This window comes from Pan troglodytes, chromosome 7 (genome assembly GCF_028858775.2).
Source record: "Pan troglodytes isolate AG18354 chromosome 7, NHGRI_mPanTro3-v2.0_pri, whole genome shotgun sequence".
Taxonomy (NCBI): domain Eukaryota; kingdom Metazoa; phylum Chordata; class Mammalia; order Primates; family Hominidae; genus Pan; species Pan troglodytes.
In genome coordinates, this window is record NC_072405.2 from 154,206,953 (window position 1) to 154,215,068 (window position 8,116).

The window sequence follows — 8,116 nt, forward strand, 5'->3', positions numbered from 1 at the left end:
CCCGCGAATCCCCGCCCCGTTTTAGTCCCCGCCCCCGCCCGTTCCCAGGGTCCTCCGCGAAGCCCCACCCCCAGGCCCCGCCTCACCTCCTCGAAGCCCCGCCCCTATGAGGCCCCGCCCCGCGCAGAGGAACCGCCCCCAAATCCCCGCCCCCTCGGAGGCCCCGCCCTGCGGACACCCGGAGCCCGGAGCGGCCCACTTCTCTCGCGGTTGCTCCCCTAGGATCTGGGGCAAGACCCGGGGCATCTGGGGGCCCCCAAGCCCACGGCACCCTCCAGCTGCAGAAGTCCCCGCGGGCTTGAAAGCGGGGCCCGCTCTCCTGGCCACGCACTCATTCCCCGGCCGACCCCCAAGGGACAGGTCGAAGGGACACCGAGGGCGGGGAAAAGGCCCACCAGCAGGCTGACCCAGGCTGACTTTGATCGGTGACCACGAATCTCTCCCTGGCCCGCCCGCCGGTGCCTCCTCCCGCCCACAAGCCCATCTTCTCACCTTCCAGGATGGCGATTTTCTCTTTTCTCCTCAAACGCGCATTTCCTTTCCGCGGCTGGCTCCCCTGGGACAGTGGAACCATGAGGGGGGAGCCCACCCGGCTCACACGGCCTCTCCCTCCGGAGGCCGCTCTGAGCACACCCTCCAGCCACGCCGACCACCGGGGCTGTCCCCGATTCTCACCTAAAACCCCCTTCAGCCCACAGCCCCCACAGCCTTCCCGTGGTCTCCTCCCTCCTTCACGGCGGGTCCTCATCCTTTACCTTCTCTCTCTGGAGCCCAAATTGGAACTCCGCTCTTCCCCTCCGCGCAGCTCCATGCACTGGCCCTTTGGGACGCCTCTTTCTTTCTTTGGCAGAGGTGCATCTGGCCCTGCTGCGTCCCCTGTGGTCTCTCTTTTCTGACCAGCCTTGGTCACCAGGCACCTTGTGTGTGGTTTCCACCAACACCAGGTGATCCTGCTGAGGCCCTCTGCAGTAAAGGTTTGGGGTGTTCAAATCCTCCACCCTGAAACTGGCCCTGACCAGCTCCTGGGAGACACCCTCTAAGCCCTTGGAAAGTTCTGCCTGATTTGAATGTCTGTGTTTACCTGGGCCACACCAGAGTCTATGCTAAGCTTGTCCAACCCGCAGCCCAGAGGGTGCATTCGGCCCAGGACAGCTTTGAATATGGCCCAACACAAATTCATAAACTTTCTTATTGAGATTTTTTTTAAAGCTCATCAGCTGTTGTTAGTGTTAAGTGTATTTTATTTAAGGGTATTGCCCAGGACAATTCTTCCAATGTGTGCCAGGAAAGCCCACAGATTGGACACCCCTGGTCTGTGCTAACAATATGGTCTACGGGGGGACCTTGGGCCATGTGGCATCAGCCTGACCTCTGCAGGGGCTGGAGGCCAAAGTCAGCCACCTGGGAGGTCAGCCATGCCTGTGTGACCAACCCAATAAAAACCCTGGACACTGAGGTACGGAGGGCTTCCCTGGCTGCTGACATGCTGTGCTCATTGTCACACCTCAGTGCTGGGAGGTTGAGCACTGTCCCCATGCCTGCAGTGGGTGGGGACACCTGCAGATCCATGCTGGTCTGTCCTGGGTTCTGTTCTGTGAGTCCTTGCCACTGCTGATTTTAACGCATCCATTGCTGTAATAAATAGTACCCTTTCTGAGTTCTGTGAGTCCTTCTAGTGAACCATTGAACCTGAGGGTGGTTTTGGGGAGCCCCCCAGTGGTCCCTTCTCACTTGGTATGAGGGCCTAAACATGAAGGCCCAGTAATTGGTCCCATTACCCTACCTCACGTCAGCTGCCTTCTTCAGCTGAGCCCACCCCAAGTACACGGCCCTGTGCCATCGGACATGACAGGCACTTCCCCTCAGGGTCTCTGCCCTGGTTATACCTTTGCCCGGAACGCCCTTCCCAAACATCCTCTGAGGTCACTTCCTGAGAGGCCTGTCCTGACCACGAATCCTGACATCACAGTCCCCACCCCCTTTCGCCTGCTTGACTTGACTTTTCCCGGGGCATTCACCCCATCTGACTTGCATCTGGGTTTTTCTCATCTCTCTTCTTCACTATCTGTGTCCCTGTTGTGATTCGAGCTCCCACAGGGCAGGAGTGTCTGCTCATTGTCCCTGCTCTTTCTTTGGTGTGAGGACGGTACCTGGCACACAGCAGGCCCTCAGCAAACACTTGTTGAATGGATCTGTGGGTGGGCAGGGGTGTGTTTTGGCGGGTGTGGTCCAGAGAAGCCCCTAAGGAGGTAAGCCTTGAGCAGAAGAATCTCAATGAATTTCCTCCCCTTTCTCCACCCCCATAACCAGACACACATGTTCTGTGGTAGGTCACATAGCGTCCCCCAAAAGTCTACATCCTGATCCCCAGTACCTAGGAGCACAGCCTTATTTGAAAAAAAAATTGGTCTTTGCAGATGTAAATAAGTTTAGGATCTTGAGATGCTGGGGTGGGCCCTAAATCCAATGTTTGATGTCCTTATCAGAGAAAGAAAAGGGATACTTGGGGTGCAGAGAAATAAGGTAGACAGTCACGTGAACATGGAGGCCAGTGTTGGAGGGATGTACCCACAGGTCAAGGCGTGCCTGGGACTCGAGGACACAAGCTGTTCCAGTATAATAAAATATATAAAATAAGAATAGTTATACTGATATAGATCTTAGATATGATTATATATGAATATCATTAATCATTAGTTTGTAGCAATTACTCTTTATTCCAATATTATAATAATCCTCGCTCTATAATCATAGCCTAGGAAAAACCAGGCCACACAGAGATAGGAGCTGAGGGGACATAGTGAGGAGTGACCAGAAGACAAGAGTGCGAGCCTTCTGTTATGCCCATACAGGGCCACCAGAGGGCTCCTTGGTCTAGCGGTGATGCCAGCATCTGGGAAGATGCCCGTTGCCAAGTGGACCTTGGTCTAGCAGTAGCATCAGTGTCAAGGAAAAATACCTGCTACTTAGCGGACCGGGAAAGGGAGTCTCCCTTTCCCCGGGGGAGTTTAGAGAAGACTCTACTCCTCCACCTCTTGTGGAGGGCCTGACATTAGTCAGGCCTGCCCGCAGTTATCCAGAGGCCTAACCGTCTCCCTGTGATGCTATGCTTCAGCGGTCACACTCCTAGTCCACCTTCATGTTCCATCCTGTACACCTGGCTCTGCCTTCTAGATAGCAGTAGCAAATTAGTGAAAGTACTAAAAGTCTCTGATATGCAGAAATAATGGCGTAAGTTGTTTCTCTCTCTCTCCTCTCTCTGCCTCGGCTGCCAGGCAGGGAAGGGCCCCCTGTCCAGTGGACACGTGACCCACGTGACCTTACCTATCATTGGAGATGGCTCACTCTCCTTATCCTGCCCCTTTGTCTTGTATCCAATAAATATCAGTGCAGCCTGGCATTCAGGGCCACTACCGGTCTCCGCGACTTGGTGGTAGTGGTCCCCCGGGCCCAGCTGCCTTTTCTTTTATCTTTTTGTCTTGTGTCTTTATTTCTACACTCTCTCGTCTCTGCACACGGGGAGAGACCCACCGACCCTGTGGGGCTGGACCCTACATGGGACTGCCAGGGCCATGAGTGGTGAGGAGAGAGTCCTGGGATGGATTCTCCCTTGGAGCCTCCGGAAGCATCAGCCCTACCGATACCTTGATTTTGCACTTCCAGCCTCCAGCACAGTGAGCAAATCTGTTTGTGCTGTTTTACGCTACTCCTCCATCTCTGGTGCTGCTCCAGCATGACCCCCGTGGTAAGAACAGTAACGTGACAATGGCTATGTGTTCACGTGCAGGGATGCTTCCCAGCATTTATTCCCATGACTCCACAGAGTGGGTCGTCCCACTGCCCACCCACGCACAGAAGCGGTGGCCGCTGCGGCACACCCTCCCTGGCCTCACTCAGGCTGTGCCCCAGGGCGGGGGCATACCCTCCCTTCTGCTCGGCCTCTGAGCTTCTCCACCCCTTGATGCTGCCAGGCCATTTCAATTTATTGGAAGTTCTCTAGGGCTGCTCTTAGCCATTGAGCCATCCACCTGCCCTCTGAGCCTAATCTGTGAATTGGCTTTTTTTTTATTTTTTATTTTTTTCAGAGACAGGGTCTCACTCTGTTACCCTGGAGTGCAGTGGTGCAATCACAGCTCACAGCAGCCTCAAATTCCTGGGCTCAAGGGATCTTCCCACCTCAGCCTCCTGAATAACTGGGACTATAGACACATGCCACTGCACCCAGCTATTTTTTAAAACTTTTTGTAGAGCCAGTCTTGCTATATTGCCCAAGCTCATCTTGAACTGCTGGGCTCCAGGGATCCTCCTGCCTCAGCCTCCTGAGTAGCTGGGAGTGCAGGCATGAGCCGCTGTGCTTGGCCCCCTGTGCGATGCCTTGTGATGCCAGCTGCAGGTTCGCTGCTCACTGCCTCCTCCTCTTCCACCTTGCAGATCTACTGGGGCTCCATGGTTGTCACCTCAGAGTCTTCCCAAGCCTCTCCCTCCTGTGAGGCATGCAGGTGAGCTGCTCTCTGAATTCCTGCAGATTTCTTTCCCATTGGCAGGTGGACGATCCCCGGGCTTGCAGGGCTCAGGACTGCTGTCCTGGATGCCAGGAATCCTAGGGTGGGAGAAAGCCAGGGGGTTCCAGCTCTGGGGGGTCAGAGGAGCACCAGAGGAACCCTCCCAGTGTCTGTCCTGGTGACCCTGCCTCCTGGTCTCCCGCCTCATGTGCAATCCCCTCCCAGGAGTGTGGACTGGACTGGGTGACTTGCTTCCAGGGCTAGAACACAGCAGAGGCACTGGGCTAGTGCCTCCCAGATTGGGCGGTGGAGACAGTGGCTTGCTGGCTTCCCAGCTCACTCCGAGCAAGCCTGTGAAGGGTACACACAGCCAGAAACAGCCGTTTCCAGACAGCAGCCACGAAGGCCTGTGGCGGCCAGCAACCAGCTTGGAAGCTGGTATGTGCGCACATGTGTGTATGTGAAGTACTGATTAGGAATAATTATTTCCAAAATGATTTCAGGAGGATAGCAATATATTTAGTCATAACTCAATCCTAAGGAATAGAGGCATCTATTCAGCATACAGATAAGGCAAAGTCCAAGTTGAAGATAATTGACACCTATGGTGAGCTCTCCTCGTGTCAACAGCCCTCCCTGGTGGGATCTTAGCGTATGCACCAAATTGCTTTAAAGGACTATTTGCGTGACAGTGAGACCGCACAACAACTCACATCACTCACTCCTTTTTTGTTGAAGGGGTCTTTACCCACTCTTGCACATAGGTTAGGATAATTGTAGAGCACTGACATAAAATGCAAGGACAGCAGTTTTCATGTAGTTTTTGAAACTCATTCGAGGATTGAAGGGAAAGCATGTAAACAGCTAACTGTACTTCATTGAAGATTTACAGGAGCATTGTGACCTGAAAAGGAAGAGGAAGTTCCCAACCTCCTTGGAGCCTCATTGGCACCCAGCTGTCATCCATCGCCCCTTGATCGCAAGCCCTCCTCTTTCCCCTGCCCTGAACTTGAAAAGGGCCTGAACCTCATACTGGCATGAGATGGTTCCTAAGGATGCTCATTTGCATCTGCTGGGCTTGCTGCTCTCCAAAATGAAGTTGCCTTCTTGGCTTCAACTCCTTGTCTCAACAGATTGGCTGTCATGCAGCAGCAGCACAAGTTTGGACTTGTTAACCTTTGGACATTTTTAGTTACTTACAAAACTTGCTGGCTGGGCGTGGTGGCACATGCCTGTAATCCCAGCACTTTGGGAGGCTGAGGCGGGCGGATCACCTGAAGTCAGGAGTTCGAGACCAGCCTGGCCAACGTGGTAAAACCCTGTCTCTACTAAAAATACAAAAATGAGCTGGGTGTGGTGGCGCGTGCCTGTAATCCCAGCACTTTAGGAGGCTGAGGCGGGCGGATCACCTGAAGTCAGGAGTTTGAGACCAGCCTGGCCAACATAGCCAAACCCCGTCTCTACTAAAAATACAAAAATGAGCCGGGCGTGGTGGCGCGTGCCTGTAATCCTAGCTACTCAGGAGGCTGAGGCAGGAGAATCACTAGAACCCGGGAGGCGGAGGTTGCAGTCAGCTGAGATTGTGCTGATGTACTCCAACCTGGGTGACAGAGCGAGACTCCGCCTCAAAAAAAAAAAAAAAAAAGAATTGCATTTTGTCAGAAGAGCAGCACCAACAAATGAATACAAAGCTGTCTGACAGGTAGTCCTTGTAACGGCCGAACATTCCTCACCCTCTCTTCTCTCTGTACCTGTGATACTGTACAGCAGAAGGAAAGACCCTTCTGTAACTGACCCGGCCCTACACATGAGCCTCACCACAGACCAGCAGGGACAAAAGCTAGGTTTGATTCTGTTCCTTGCAGTAATTAAGTCAGGCCCCGTCAGGTGAAGCTCAGTGTCTCCAAGCTGAGGGTCGGGCCTCTCAGAGGGCTCAGTCTTCCACAACATGCTCCCTTTCCAGGGTTGGCGTCTGGACATGTTGGGAGGGGCTCTTATGACCTTGGGGTTGGGGAAGAGTCTGGTTCTTTGGCTGTCTGTGGAACCTCCTCTGGTCTTGCTTTGTTGCTACTTTTGGGAGATCAGTTGTTAGTCTACCTCTTGTTCACAGGCAATCTGACTTTTCTTTCTGGCTGCCTTTCAGACCTTCTCTCAGCCTTTGGATGTCTGCAGTATCACTAAGATATGGATAGGGGCTGGGTGCCATGGCTCACGCCTGTAATCCCAGCACTTTGGGAGGCCGAGGCAGACAGATCATGAGGTCAGGACATCGAGACCATCCTGGCTAACACAGTGAAACCCCGTCTCTACTAAAAAATACAAAAAACTAGCTGGGCATGATGGCGGGTGCCTGTAGTCCCAGATACTCGGGGGGCTGAGGAAGGAGAATGGCATGAACCTGGGAGGCAGAGCTTGCAGTGAGCCGAGATTGTGCCACTGCACTCCAGCCTGGGCGACAGAGCAAGACTCCATCTCAAAAAAAAAAAAAAAAAAAGAAAGAAAGAAAGTTGGAGATTGGGGATACTAATTTGGATATTAATGTCTTTGATCTGGAAAATTCTAAACCTTTATCCTTTCCGATGTTTCCTCTGCCCCATTCTCTATCTTCTGACCTTCAAGGACTCCGTTTGATGTATGTTGGACCATCTTACTGTTCTCTTTGCACCTTAGCTTCTCTCCTGCTCATCCCAGCTTTTATCTCCGTGTGCTATATTCTCCAAAATTCCTTCTACTCTGTCTTTCATTTCACCGACTCCCTCAGTGATTTGTCTGACATGCTGGTTAAATCTGCCCATTGAATTCTTAACTTTAGTTATTGCTGTTTACACTTGACCGGGGCTATTATATGGTCTTTGTGGGTTTGTTCTGTCATTTCTGTGGGTTCTCACTCATGGAGTCTTCATTCCTGATGTGCTCTGGTTTCTTCGCTTGTGTGCAGACCATTTTGAGAAGTATTTATAGGAATAAGCTGAAGTCACCACATGATGCATCCTCTTCCAGAGACTTTTGTCCACTTGTGACAAGGTCTGGGTGTTGCTCATCTGGAGCTGCCTTATCCCAGACTCAAGGCTTTAAGATCTTCAGACCACCCTAGTAGGCAGAAGTCTGTGCAAGGGCTGCTGGACCCTTAGGTTGTGACCCCTCAGGAGCTTCTGTAAAGTAGGAGGTTCTTTTGAGTTTCTCACCTTTGGTGGATCCTGGTTGGTCTGATGTCCCAGAAGCACCAGCTCCCTCTCTGTCTGGATTGTAGAGCTGTGTCCACAGGCCACTGTGGTTGAAGTTGGGGCAGATGTGAGTCCCCATCAGTGCCCTGGGGTGCACACAGCTTAGTGTGCATTCTGACTCTAAGTTGTTGCCCTGGTGTGGGCTGTTGCCCCCACGTCTGCTGTGAGGCCACCTGTCCTCACTGTGGGCCCTACGGCATAGATGTAAGCTCGACCTCAGCCTCTGCATTACCTGGGAAGCATGAGGGTCTCACCACACTCTGATGGTGCTACTCCTCTCTCTCAACCACAGGAGCCCCTCCTGTCCGCACTGGAGTGCCCTGCCCTTGGTATTCGCCTACTTGTCAGTATGTTTTTTTTTTTTTTTTTTTGAGATGGAGTCTTGCTCTG